The sequence below is a fragment of the Triticum urartu genome, chromosome 1, assembly GCF_003073215.2.
Source record: "Triticum urartu cultivar G1812 chromosome 1, Tu2.1, whole genome shotgun sequence".
NCBI lineage: Eukaryota > Viridiplantae > Streptophyta > Magnoliopsida > Poales > Poaceae > Triticum > Triticum urartu.
In genome coordinates this window covers 381492575-381507701 of record NC_053022.1, presented here as the reverse complement: position 1 = coordinate 381507701, position 15127 = coordinate 381492575, and the positions used below count along the sequence as shown (strand labels likewise).

General features: G+C 45.0%; 1 pseudogene; it reads right to left on the bottom strand.

The window, feature by feature from the left end:
• Nucleotides 1–11706: 11706 nt before the first annotated feature.
• On the bottom strand, nucleotides 11707–14895 carry LOC125513718 (annotated as a pseudogene).
• Between the last annotated feature and the right edge of the window lie 232 nt (nucleotides 14896–15127).

Sequence of the window (15127 nt, the reverse complement as noted above, 5' to 3'; positions counted from 1 at the left end):
TTCCTTTCTTCTCTCCTTTAGTATAGGAAACTGCGGGAGTCGCAGTGCGTGCTGAGAGATCCTACATCTTACGAGTATCATGCTACACAAATCTCCCTTTGTGGTGTATCGTATATACATCCTACCTCCCCTCTCGATACTCTCGATGTGTACGCATCCTGCTCATGCAGTGAATCTATCCATACCACTATTAACTCTGGACTGGTATTTTCGTTATCATCTATCACGTGCTATGCGGGTCAAAGATCTCCAGTATGACAAAGATATACATACGACAATACACACATACCACTATATCCAACATTTAACATAAGAAAGAAGAAGAATTCCTAAAGTGAATACAGGACCTGCGTTAGCACTCCGCATCAGACTCAAGAAATCGCATCTAGCTACCTTCCTCAACCAGAGTCTGGTGAAGATCCACACCTCCGCCTCCATGTCACCCAGCACCCATGGGCCGCGGTAATCAACCACCACCTCATCCGACTTCCACCTTCTCCGCACATATATCCAAAATCCCACAACCTCCAGAGATCACTTTCCGGCTCGGATCGGCCACCACAAGGAGAAATACCAAGTAGACAGTACTATGAGTCTTGCGTTTCTCTCTCGTCTCGGACCTAATGCTTGGGCGTTGCCTCAGATCAAGCGGTGCCCAGATGAGAAAGCGATCAGCCGTACGATGCGTATGTGAGAGGCACAACCCAATTCTCTCTCTCTTCTCACTGATCCATGGCCACTTTTTCGTCCACCCTTCCACCCAGGTGGTTATAAGTAGAGTGAAAATTTGCAAGTCGATATCAACTTTCTGCCCTAGCTAGCCCTCTGTGTTAGTTGTTTTTTTATTGTGGTTCTCAAACAATTTAAACAACTTCAAGGGTTGCTTGATTGTGCGCTTCCTTATGTCTCCCGAGAAAGATTCCTTAGCCCAGGTGGGCTTCGGACGCTCCAAGAACCCTCTGGAACACGGCTGCATAGGTGTTTTGAGTGATGACGTGCTGGTGGTAAAAAAAGCCAACTCACGAAGAACCTAATACCACATGGCTTCTCACGGTAGTAGACTCCACAGAGCTCAGCGCGCGACTATTATTTTGGCCAGCAGTGCCTATTTAATCAACAGCTTAATCTATGATTTTCAGGAAGTCGCACCAATTACAATATAAGATAAAATTTCAACTCCAATGTCGCATGGCATCCAGCATATATCCTGAGTTTAGAATTGGGGCAAGATCAAAACCCCTCACGGATTGAGGTGGTTGCACTGCTTCGGCGCTCTCCGACATGAATATATCCCTGGTCTCTGCATGCGGCACGGGTCTCGCGAAAAGACATCCTTGATCGCACTCTCAAGGATGATTACTTATACACCCCAGGGAGCTATCTTCACTCAGGGTCTCAGAGCAGTGAGCTTCTGCGAGTTCTTTTCCGTAAGTGATTACGCTCTCGCGTCTGCTTATTTGCGATGACATCTTACTTCGGCGTCCACCGACTAAAATGGCGGGGTGTACTGAAATCCTTCCGCAAGAGCGAAAGTTGAGTCCTCTGACATACTCCGCATTCTCACAGTAGGTTTAACACCAATATTAAATAAAGAATGGATGCTTCATTACAGTAGCCTTGAAGTGGTCTTTTGGCTTTTTCTTTCCAGCTAAGCACCAACCGCTGCGAGTATTTTCTACTTTAAGTTTTGTGTGTGCAAGTTTTTCGACGTTTTATTCGGCGTGGCGCCTCTCGTGGCTTAAAGGATTTGGCAGACTCGAGGATTATGGAACAAGGATGCTCTGGTGGCGGCTTATGGCCACACTACGACAGGGCTACACGGCCAAGAGCCTCAGCTTTTGGAGATGCCTGCGATGGCACCACCCCAAGATAATGCACACAACTACGTGGGAGGACAGGTGGCCTAGCATAGTGCGACAAATCGCGACTATCAAGTGGCGCGGATGCCCCCGCACCATACCTGGCACTTCCTCTCCGCTCTCTTTCTGCGCCCCCTCTCTGGTGATCATTCATCTCTATACCATAAACGAATAGTACTGGACTGGGTCTAATATTGATTTTGTAGTTCTACATCGACTGCCTACGGCATCTATGGTGTATGGCATGTGAGAGAACTCGTGTTCTTGTATGAATTCTCTGCCAAACTAGTGTAACTCGTTATTGCTGAGTTTTAATGGCTTTAGCCCACGAATATGCCAAGATGCCGTTTCTGTACGGAGCACAGGCTCTTTTGACTTGAGATTTACGCTTGAATATACCTCTTGGGTGCTTAGTTGATTCACGATACAACTACACACATTGTATGTCTGCATGTGCACTGACAACTTGCCTCATATCCGAGCTTGAGCTTCTATGAAGTGAGTGTGCTATTCACTCAAGTAAACCGTGTACCAATTATCTACATCATTACTAGTCGGTGATATCTGAAGGGTGATGGATATCTTATCACAATACTTAGTTGGTTCAAGTTTTACTTAGACATATAACTTCCCCTACCTACTTTCAATCTCTCATGCTTCACTAGAATATACTTGTATGGTCTTGTATATTTAAGGACCATATTGTGCTCCGATTGAGTTAACTCCTTCTCAATGTGAACAAAAAACCTCCTGACTATATGCTGTGTGCGGTGTCAGCCAACCGATAAATGGGAATTAGGTTTTAAAAAAACTCTATTTATAGAAGACGCTCGATGCTCGCGTCTGAATGCTACTGAGATTAGTTTGTTATGCCATAAGTAGTATGAGATCTGTTTGTAGACGCATACATAAGCAGGCTATCTCTATCACGGCTAGAAGTGTGGTAGCTCGAGGCCTCTTACCCCATCTCCTCCGGAGTGATATTTTAATTAAAGTAGACTGTTATGCTTATTTGCCTTGATTAATACTTGTGGTTTGAAGGTTGCTTGATTCCCGCTAGCATGCATGTATGGTGAAAACCGTCTTTTATGTGATGAAGGCCACGGAACACTCAAAGCATCATCGAGTCTACTCTGTCATCAAGCCCTCTTTCGAGCGGGGGCATCAAATATTAGGACATCCCTCCTACAGTCATAGTTAGGCAAGTAGTCTAATAAAGACAAACTTCCTTTGTCACATAGTTCAAATAATGAGTCTGTCTGCGAAGCATGTCAATGTGCCAAGAGCCATGAAGCTTCCCTATCCTAAGTCTACTAGTGTGTCTCATGCCCCAGTACAATTGATCTTCACTATGTATGGGGTCATGCTCGAGATTCTTTTGGTCGAAAAAAATATTATGTTAGCTTCATTGATGATTACAGCAAGTTCACATGGATTTATTTGCTTAAATATAAATCTGAAGTTTTTTCCATCTTCCAAGAGTTTCAGAAGCTAGTTGAGCACCACTTTGATCGGAAAAAATATTTCAGTCCAAAGTGACTGGGGAGGGGAGTATGAAAAACTCAACTCCTTCTTCCGGAGCATTGGGATTACTCATTATGTGTCTTCCCTCATGCTCATCAGCAAAACGGTTCTGCTGAACGCAAACACCGTCACATCATTTGAAGTTGGTCTATCCCTTCTTAGATCATGCATCTATGCCCCTCAAGTATTGGGATGAGGCTTTTATGACGACTACATATCTTATCAACCGTCTTCCCAGTAAGGTCATTGGCAATTCCACTCCTTTAGAACGATTGTATCATCAAAAGCCAGACTACACCTCTCTCAAAAAAATTTGGGTGTGCTTGCTACCCCAACTTACGTCCGTACAATCGTCATAAACTAGAGTTTTGCTCCACACAATGTGTGTTTATTGGGTACAGTAACCTTCATAAAGGATATAAATGCCTTGAACTGTCTACTGGACGTATATATATCTCCCGTGATGTTATCTTTGATGAAACTTTATTCCCCTTTTCCCTACTTCATCCCAATGTTGGCGCCTTGCTTCATGCAGAAATTGCACTCCTACCAGACTATTCTGTCCATCCTGATCACGGGGGTGAACTAAATGATCATGATCATGTGCAAAAATCCACATAAAACCGCATATCTAATGGCTCTTGTACAGATTCTACTCATCATTTTATGTGTAGACAGGACAAACCAACCGCGGAATCTGAGGATGATCCAGCTGACAGCGCGCGATCCCAGGCAGATCCGCGCCAGCATGCAGCGCAGGGCAGCACGTGATCCTGTGCAGATTCGCTCCTGGCGGGCGACAGCGACAGCAACCTCGCTGCGGGTCCAGCGGGCCAGGGCGCGCCATTCCAAGTCGACCAGGTGGGCCATGCGGGTCCTGACGCGGGCCCAGGCATGTCACTCCAAGCCGACCGGGCGGGTCACAACGGACCAGGTACGGGCGCGGGCCCTGGCACGGATCCCGGCGCGTCCCGCCCAGCCCATCGCCTTGCTCGCCTCGACCTGGTGGTCGGAGTTACGGCGGCGGGGGGGTGGAAGCGACTCTCAACTGCCACGTCGGTCGGGGATCCGATGCGCCGCCAGGAGTGTATTGCGGTAACACTGCGTGCAGTCCTTCCTCGGATCTGGAGCCACACACTGGATCTTCTGTGGCTGACGGCTAACCAGCTGCTGGGATCTCCTGTGCCACAATCAACAGCAACTGTTTCTATGGCTCCTTTCGTTCCTCCCCGTCGACACACCAGGTTCTTGCCTCACCACCGATACGTCTAAAGATAAACACTTACCTCAACCAATAAGTGATGAGCACAAAACTAACAGTAATTAAATCACTAAACCCTATAATGTATGCTTGGTTATTCCTTGCCCATAGACCCTGCGACTTGAACCCTGAATTAACTGTGCATATAGTTAGCCATGCACAATTGCCTAAACACCGTGATGGCAAAGCCGAATACTTCCAATTATGACATAGCTGAGCAGTACCTAATGCATCTCCATGTAAAACATCAGATGCCTTTTAGCCCCTCCGATGGCGTCCTATCATACCGACACAGTGCAACCGCTCTTATTTTGTGGCAAATGGCCTACCAAACATATCTTGACTTAGTCAATTTAGTGTTGCATACATGTATTACATCATGATCAACATCATTGACTCTCAAAATGTGCATATATCCCTGGGCTACACCAGCCGTGAAGTGCGATCAAGACTCTAGCTACCAAGGCAAATGGAAGTTGCTGTTTGGCGTCAAAGGTAAATTAGGTTATAAGTTGATGACTACGTTTTGTAGTATTGATGTCTAAGATACAACTTTAATGCGCTTGGTGGAGTTATAGAAGACTCAAATTTACCCTTATCTCATAGGCACAGTCATCTTGTCTCTATTGTGATGTACCATTGGGCTTATTTCCCAGGAGAGAGATGGGAGCTATACTGAATCGAGAGCATCTAGATTATAGTCTCCCCACCAACGTCTCCTGCGATGGATTGTTAGAGAGCAGAAAGAAGTGTTCCATGCTGGCAACCACCAGTTATGCGCGAACAAGAGACAAAGCACCAACCACAAAAGGGAGAAATTATGATAAAATGTTAAGTTGGAGACTCCATAAGAAAACAGTTATATGGACTAAAAGCAGAACATACGGCAAGAGCATGCTATTCTAGGTCAAGCATTGCAGTCCATACATCATAACTATGGAGTACATATAGCGGCGATGCGCGAGAAAAGAAAAGAATAACGATACTTTGTTCTGCATGAACAAAGGAACAGAGTCGTTTACTATCACTTTTCACACCTGACTGTACTTGCATGCCTTCAAGAGTGGCTCTCGGTTCGTAGTAATTATCTCAAATATTCAAATGTACTACCGAGCGAGCGAGCGCAGGTCTACCGTAATGTTGTGATGCATCAAGCCTAATCGTGATCAGTATACTAGTTTGGGGAATTTTTCAATTATAGAGCTGGCTAGTGGGGAGAGTGTTGTCTACGTACCCACGCAGTGAATATTCCGCAATCTGAGCGTGCGGACAGCTTGTCCTCATTCACACAAACAAAATTTGCCGCATAAGCGGTTAGTCGTACCTCATGTACATGCCACAGAGCACCAAAAGATTGATGCACCACCGATCAAGCATCGCAACACTTTAATCTTCTACTCTTGATGAGCTTTCACACGATGTTCGAGCAAGAATACGTGTTACTAACTGCCTCGAGATTCTGCACACTGACGCCCCGGACTCCGATCCAGCAAAGTGTCGGGGAAGAGTTCCGTCAGCACGACGGCGTGGTGACGATCTTGATGTACCACAGCAGCAGGGCTTCGCCTAAACTCCGCTACAGGTATTATCGAGGACTATGGTGGCTGGGGGCACCGCACACGGCTAAGAATAGATCATGTGGATCAACTTGTGTGTTTCTGGGGTGCCTCTGCCTCAGTATATAAAGGAGCCAAGGGGGAGGGGGCCGCCGGCCAGGAGGAGGGCGCAGGAGGAGTCCTACTCCTCCCGGGAGTAGGACTCCCCCCCCCCCCCAATCCTAGTTGGACTAGGATTCCCCGAGGGGAAAGAGAGAGAGGGGGGCCGGCCACCTCTCCTAGTCCTAATAGGACTAGGGGAAGGGGGGAGGCGCGCGGCCACCTTGGGCTGCCCCTTTCTCCTTTCCACTAAGGCCCATTAAGGCCCATATGGTTCCCGGGGGGTTCCGGTAACCTCCCGGTACTCCGGTAAAATCCCGATTTCACCCGGAACACTTCCGATGTCCAAATATAGGCTTCCAATATATCAATCTTTATGTCTCGACCATTTCGAGACTCCTCGTCATGTCCGTGATCACATCCGGGACTCCGAACAACCTTCGGTACATCAAAATGCATAAACTCATAATATAACTGTCATCGTAACCTTAAGCGTGCGGACCCTACGGGTTCGAGAACAATGTAGACATGACCGAGACACGTCTCCGGTCAATAACCAATAGCGGGACCTGGATGCCCATATTGGCTCCTACATATTCTACGAAGATCTTTATCGGTCAGACCGCATAACAACATACGTTGTTCCCTTTGTCATCGGTATGTTACTTGCCCGAGATTCGATCGTCGGTATCCAATACCTAGTTCAATCTCGTTACCGGCAAGTCTCTTTACTCGTTCAGTAATACATCATCCCGAACTAACTCATTAGTTGCAATGCTTGCAAGGCTTAAGTGATGTGCATTACCGAGAGGGCCCAGAGATACCTCTCCGACAATCGGAGTGACAAATCCTAATCTCGAAATACGCCAACCCAACATGTACCTTTGGAGACACCTGTAGAGCTCCTTTATAATCACCCAGTTACGTTGTGACATTTGGTAGCACACAAAGTGTTCCTCTGGTAAATGGGAGTTGCATAATCTCATAGTCATAGGAACATGTATAAGTCATGAAGAAAGCAATAGCAACATACTAAACGATCGGGTGCTAAGCTAATGGAATGGGTCATGTCAATCAGATCATTCAACTAATGATGTGATCCCGTTAATCAAATAACAACTCATTGTTCATGGTTAGGAAACATAACCATCTTTGATTAACGAGCTAGTCAAGTAGAGGCATACTAGTGACACTTTGTTTGTCTATGTATTCACACATGTATTATGTTTCCGGTTAATACAATTCTAGCATGAATAATAAACATTTATCATGATTATAAGGAAATAAATAATAACTTTATTATTGCCTCTAGGGCATATTTCCTTCAGTTTGTGCTTGTTTATGTTGATGATATAATTTGCTTAGTTCAAGTTCAAAGAGGCCACAACTTGTTTTTGCTTAAGGATATTTAAAACTGAATTTGCTCTCAAGGATCTAGGTGAACCTTCACTATTTCTTGGTATAGAAGTAAAGCAAGTCAGAGATGGCATACTGCTCTCACAGGAAAAATATACAGCCTGAATGTCTTAAAGAGGGTGGGATTGGGAGGAATTGCAAACCAGTTCAGCAACACCGATTTCACCTCAGAGAGAAACTTACAGTTGATAGTGGAGAAGTCTTGGCCCAGAAGATGCAACAAATTATTAGAAGTGTTGTTTGGTGCTTTGCAATATTTAACACTTACACGTCCAGATATTTCTTACTCTGTGAATAAGGTATGTCAATATTTGCATGCTCCTAGAACTACTCATTGGACAGCAGTTAAGAGAATCCTAAGGTATCTTCAGTATTCTCAAGGGCGGACTTCAGATTGTCAAGTCCTCTTCCTTGCTTGTTACTGCATATTCTGATGCAGACTGGGCTGGGAGGGTGTGCTGATGATAGAAGATTCTACTGAGTGTTTTGCTGTGTTTCTAGGATCTAATCTTGTATCATGGAGTGCAAGGAAGCAAGGTACTGTCTCACGATCAAGTACAAAGGTTGAATATAAGTCATTAGCAATGCCACGGACTGAAGTAATGTGGATACAAACATTACTCTATGAGCTTGGAATTAAAGCTCTCGAAGGCTGCACGGTTATGGTGTGACAATATTGGTGCAACTTATCTTTCAGCAAATCCTGTCTTCCATGCACGAACAAAACACATTGAGGTGGACTTTCATTTTGTCAGAGAGAGGTAGCTCGAAAGCTACTTGAGATACGATTCATTCCTACAGGGGATCAACTTGCAGATGGGTTCACTAAACCATTGACTGAGAGAAGATTGGATAAGTTCAAGTACAATCTCAACCTTAGCAAGGCTTGAGGTTTAGATTGAGGGGGAGTGTTAGAATTGTTGTATAGGGATAGGAGAGGTGTTTAAACTTGTATCTATCTCTTCTTCTCCTTATCCCGTTTATCTCATGTAACGACCTCTCCTGGTCGATCTCCTCCTCCTCTCTCGATCTCCTCTCGTGTTCGATCCTCTCTGTAACTTGCCTACCAAGGCTTTGCCTCAATATATACACGCGGCCCGAGACAAAGGGTTCTACGCTTCCCAAAATACTTTACATGGCCGACTATAAACATAACCCTTCAAAGAGACATAATATTTTCCAAAAAAAAGAATTTTAAGAGAATGCGTTGGCCCTTTGCCTGGAAAGCAAATCAAAATCACTAAAATTCACTGAAGTTCGGTAACTGAAATTTAGTACAATCAAACTAGAAGCGAGCTATGAGGAAATGTTGAACTTGTGAAGGGACCTACCCTTTTTTATCAACATCTAGCCACGAAAATATGCTAGCGGCTTTAGCAGCCATCGTGTGCCATGTCGGTCGGATAAGGTTCTCTCTAGAGCCCCCCCTGCCTGGCTGCCCCGGCACCAATGGCACCCTCAACACCCAAACCTAAACCCTACTATCTAAGCCTCAGTCATCGCTGCCTCTCAGGGCTGGTCGGTCATTGTCATACCTCTCAAGTTTGGTCCATGCTCACTTCCTTCAGTGTAAAACGTGTAATGGAGCAAGTCATGATGAACCATGAGTTGTCCTTAGTAATATTGAAATATAATCCATGTATTGTGGCGCGTGCGTGAGTTGTATTCTCTTATGGTTAAGCTTGATCTTATATTTATGTTGTCATGTAGACTATTAATATCATAGAGATCAACTCTCAAACCATCGTATCCCAATGATGTAATCTCTTTGTAATCTTTCTGTTGGCTGCACACCCTTACAAACACGAATGCGTCTTTGCTGGCAGGCATACGCTTCAACGATCTACATCTAAATTAGAGCTAAACACGTTGCAATCCTCCTCTGCTCTGGCATCTCTCTTTCCCATGTTCAGATCAGAGAAAAACTAACCTCGAAGAATTTCCTCCCATGGAAAGCTCAAGTGTTGCCGCCGATCCAGGGTGGCTTGCCCGTGACCTTCCTTAACGGGTCGTGGGAAGCACCACTAGAGGAGGCTAAGGCCCCGCTTGGAAACTCTTTTCGTTTTCCCAGCTGTATTGCATGAGTATAAAACCGGTGAATGCAATTACACCCATCGCTTGGTCTGTAAAAGTTTTTGACTATAACATTGCCAAAATAACCAGAAAATAAAACGCACATGGTGAACCAAGCGTGATTTCAGGATTCAACTGGTTATTTTTACGTCTCCGACTAATACAATTGTTTTGGGCTAGAAAACGCCGAACCAATCGCGGCCTTAAGGTGGACAAGACCATCGAGAAGGTTCAGAACCCAGTTTATGTCGCTTGGGTCGCCTAGGACCAGTGGGTCGTGGAATTTCAGTGTGATGAAGGCCGGCATGGCTACCTTTGCAACCAATACCAGCGATAAGGCCAAGGTAGCGGTGAAGGCTCCTACAACAACTTTCCTAGAGTGGCACCTTCTGAGAGAAACTTTGTTTCGAAGTACTTTATAAGAATTTCGAAGGATTGAAATCGTTAGTAATTTTTCCTACGTTGATCGTTTGATTCGCAAGATCAAACCCTATAGTATTTTTTACTAAAGATTTCCATGTAGGCCTTCTTTGGTTCACAGGATTCTAAAAACTATATATAAGAATAAGAAAAACACAGGAATATGATAGGAATGCTTGTGAAAAATTAAGGATTGGTTAACATAGGAATTCTACCAACTTTTGTATTTGGTTCACAGGAATTTTAATAAACATGGCCATGTGTGCGGCAGTGCAGGGCAAGAGCCCGTTTCGAGGGATCACATGAAAATGTGTAGTTAGAATTTTACTATAACACTAAGAATTTTAGTCTCATTGTACGTGCATAGGAATTAAAAAAAGAGGTCCAAGTGGATGCTAAATTTCCAACGGCTCAAAGAGGAGCGGAAAGGCCTCTCATCCTCCTCCTCCTCTTCCTCCTCTTGCTACTACTACCAGGGCCAAGAGTGTGGACCATGCCTCCCCTCTCCACCCACATGACGGCAAGCGAGGTGCCGAGGTTTCTTGCAGAATTATCATGAACCAATTCGATATTGGGAAGTTACGCCATACAACTAACCACATTGATAAGATGAGGGTTTATGAAGTTTTTGTTTGCTCCCAAGCTTGAGACCAGCGTGGCAAGAGCCTATTTCAAGAGAAAGATTACCGTACTGTAACTAAAACTATTGGAAAATTTCTATCTAGTGACTTTTAACATGACAACTCAATTTCAGATGGTATATCCCGAAGGTTGATGTTATTTGATAGAGTCTGAACTGTCCTGTGGTGTACTGTAGAATCTGGTAATTTTAAAGAATGTTGAATAGTTTGAGTTATATTTTGCTATCATATTTAACTGAAGAGTCTTTCAACTAGCAAAAATATTCGTATGAAATAAATAAATATGTTTTATAAGAAATTATAGCAACCACAAACAGAGTCTTACTAGTGAAAAGGTAGCTCTAGTAGATCCTTTGCAAATACTCCCTCCGTTACATGTTGAGTGTCGCTGACTTAGTAAACTTTGTACTAAATCAGCGACATTTAATATGGAGTGGACGGAGTACGTATGCTATCTGGTCATTGGTTGGATAAAAAGCGAGCCTCCAATGCCTTGTTCATAGTGCACTCACAAAATAAATGAAAATCAATTCTATCTACCTTTTTCATGCTTCAATAATTGGATGAGCAGTCAAGTATGTTGTTTGCCCAAAGATTATCATATATAGGATCCTTGCCCTGGACGGGTAAATGCCAAGAACTTCGGATCAGGCAACTTGAGCTCCATGAGACTACTTTCGAGACAACATATATGTTCATATCCACTGATAGCAAATCACATAAAGCACATATGTTTCTGATCCACAGATCATACTTAATTAATAGTCATGTGTTATTACAAAGTTCGTATAACTATGTATAACGACGTAAAATCTTCTGTTGTGCACTAGTAGTACATACAGTAGAAAGCAATACCATGTTTGCAATAAGATTTTCTTATTCGTTTTTAACCCAACTTCTCATATTCCATTGCATAAGGGAACAACCATACATTGCAAAAAAGACATGCGCTGAAAGTGCAGGTACATGAACATGCGTTGTCACGTGTATATACAAGCTCTGTGCTTCACTTCGACATCTTGGACCACACATGTGGAATAGCTCTGAGTTGCAGGTCATACCTTCTGCTTACAGCCAACCCAAACTTCTCGGACATATCAAACGAAACAAGGCTAGAACCATCAGGAAGTCTCCAGTTGAAGGGATATAGAAAGTTTGTTAATGCCATCTCCATGACCGACGAGCCAAACTAGATCCCGGGGCACTGCCGTCGCCCAGCTCCAAAGGGAATGAATTCAAAGTATGTTCCATTGTAATTTAAGTTGATGTTCTCAAACCTCTCTGGCCTAAACTCTCTAGGGTTGTCCCAGTTTTTCGGATCTTGAGAAATTGCAACGGCATTAATGTATATATTGGTGCCTTTAGGGATGTCATACCCCATAACTGTGCAATCCTCTCTAGCTGATCGTGGGATTAGAGAAATTGGTGGATGCATCCTAAGGGTTTCCTTGATGACCATCTGCATGTAGTGGAGTTTACCGAGGTCGTTATTAGTAATGACAGATCGGCCTTCACCAAGAACCTCCCATACTTCTTGTTGTGCCTTAGCCATGATTTCAGGACTCCGCCCAAGCTCTGACATAGCCCACGCCAAAGTAGTTGATGTGGTCTCCGTGGCACCTGCAAACATATCCTGTCGTACAAAGCACAATCAAACATCTCCCTATATAAAGTAATATATGAATACTTCAAAAAGCTACCTCTAATCGTATGAATAATTTAAGTGTTTGTCTGTGAAGACTAATATAGTAACATGTCACCAATTAAATGTAGACACTACAGACGATGGTTAGTACACTCATCACTCAGGAATATGGACAGTTGGGGCATACTAACCATGTGGTGCGCTTTCTTTTCTAAATAGGCACTACATCTGTTCTATTCTTTCTATACTAACAGCAGAATATATTTCTATTTTTGTTAAATTATCATATAATCATTCAAAATAAAGGTTAAAGATACACCAACAGAAATGTATCAACGTCTAAAATATACTATGCAATAAAGGGGTAAATAAGAGTAGAAAACTCTGGGTGAGATAAAATAAATACTCAACACTTTCGAGGCAATAAGATGTTGTCATCGCATTTGCGAGGGCCACCGTGCTAGTTAATACATGAAGATAATAGATCTAGTCTCTGCAGTAAAACTACATCAACATCCTAGCAGAACCCATATGACAATCCTGTTGTCTAACCTGTGAAACCACCTAACCCAGGTTGTGTCTTTGAGGTGCATGCATGACTTATTGTCTTTGTTCAAGACTTCTAGATCTAGGAGGACAAGGAATGTGACATCAATGGAGGGCTACCCTTCTCCACTAAGCATGCCTACAAAATCATTCACTGCGATGAACATAAAGACACTAATGCGATTACATTTGGTGTTCCAGCGTCCAAAAGAAGCCCAAGATCTTTGATTGGCTCCTATGCCAGAATAGCCTAAAATCTAAAGCAAATATGGTTCACAAGCACATTGCCAACGAGACCACCTGCCCATCTTGCGGTTACCATTCAGAAGATTCCGTCCCCTTGTTATTAGAGTGGCAACTCATCGGCATTTCTCAAGGGGATGCCATCGACTATCTTTGGAACTACCCTACTCTAACAAGAACTAGAAGACTCTACTTAGTTGTCCGTATTCCTAATCATCCTTTGGAATAATTGGGATGCTCGGAACGCGAAGGTTTTTCGCCATGTTGACAATCGCAGAGGTACCACGATCAACAACATCATCTCTGAATTAACTCTGTGGTCTCATGTCTCATCGGTTGAAGAAACCGAAAGATAAGATTAATGCATTTGTACCTAACCTCGCGTGTAAATGTGCCTATGTCCTCACCCTATTTGGAACGGACTGCCTTTCACTAATATATTGACCCCTGCCCCCACCCACCCACCACCACCTAATCATTTGAGTACCCACCACAAAAAAAACAATACCTGAAATTAAGAGAAATACTCACAAACAAGACGGCGCAAACAGTCTCTGTGGTTAGAGGGAATTCCAAAGAGTCATCCTTCTGCAGCCTGAGCAGCACGTCCAGCAGATCCTCGTCGTCAGTGCCGGAGACGCCAACGCCAGCAGCTCGTGCGGATTTGCGCTCATCGATGATCTCTGAAATGATGCGCTGCATACGGCCACAGCTCTTCTTCATCTGGCGCTCGCCATTGCTCAGCCACCTTACCAACCTCGACGATGGGAAGAGATCGACGAGACAGAAGCCGCCCAGCAGCTTAAACGCCTTGTCCAACTCGCAGAGGTACTCGCCCTGCTGTGAGAACTTCCCGCCAAAAACTGCCCTGGTCACCACGTCATTGCTGAGCGCCATCACCTTCTCGCTGACGTTGATGGTGTGGCCGGTCGAGGCAGCGGCCGTGATGTCGCGGAGGAGGCTGCCAACCTCCTCGGCCCTGATACCCTCCATGCGTTTCACCTGCGTGGAGCTGAGGAGCTCCATGACGCAGACCTTGCGCATCTGGCGCAGATGGTCGCCGTAGGGGGCAAAGGCGATGCCCCTGCCGCCGCTGCTGAAGATGTCCAGCGTCACGCCGCGCGGCCGGCCCGCGAACACGAGGTCGTTGGTCTTCATCACCAGCGCCGCCGCTTCAGGGCTGGACACGACGACCGCGGGGACCTCGCCCAGCATGAGGTGCATCAGCTGCCCATGCCGGCGAGACAGCTGCATCAGCGTGCGGTGTGGGAGGGCGCCGGCGACGTGGTGGAGACTGCCGATGATCGGGAGAGTCCATGGCCCAGGAGGCAGCTGCTTCCTGGCCGGCTTGCTCTTGCCAACCGAGAGCTTGACAAGCCAAATCACCAGGAGCGTAAGTAGGGCTAGGAAAGACAGGCTTAGCCACCCCTCCATGGCAATGGCAGGCAGCTCTACTATTGAACAGAGACGATATATTCAGTATATGTCCGCTAGTATAGAGAGAGGAAACACCTGACTGGTAGTGGTGTCTTGTATTGCCAAAATGCTAGACACACGGGCTAGATCAACACCTTCACGGATCAGCTGACTTGTCCTTTTTTAATTGGGCTATAAATAACCTTCTCTTCCTCCCCCCCCCCCCCCCCCCCCCCTCTCCTATTCTAACCTGGTGGGGCTGGGCGCCAAGCCCCGTAATAGCCTGTTGATGTAGCTAGCAAAGCCGCTTGTATTGGGTATGAATCAGGATAAGAAGAATGACTCAACAATCATGTTCCATGTTCGTAGTATTTAGGCCAACTCTTCTTCTTTTTTTAAGGTTGTCAGTGCATCATGATTAGCACATG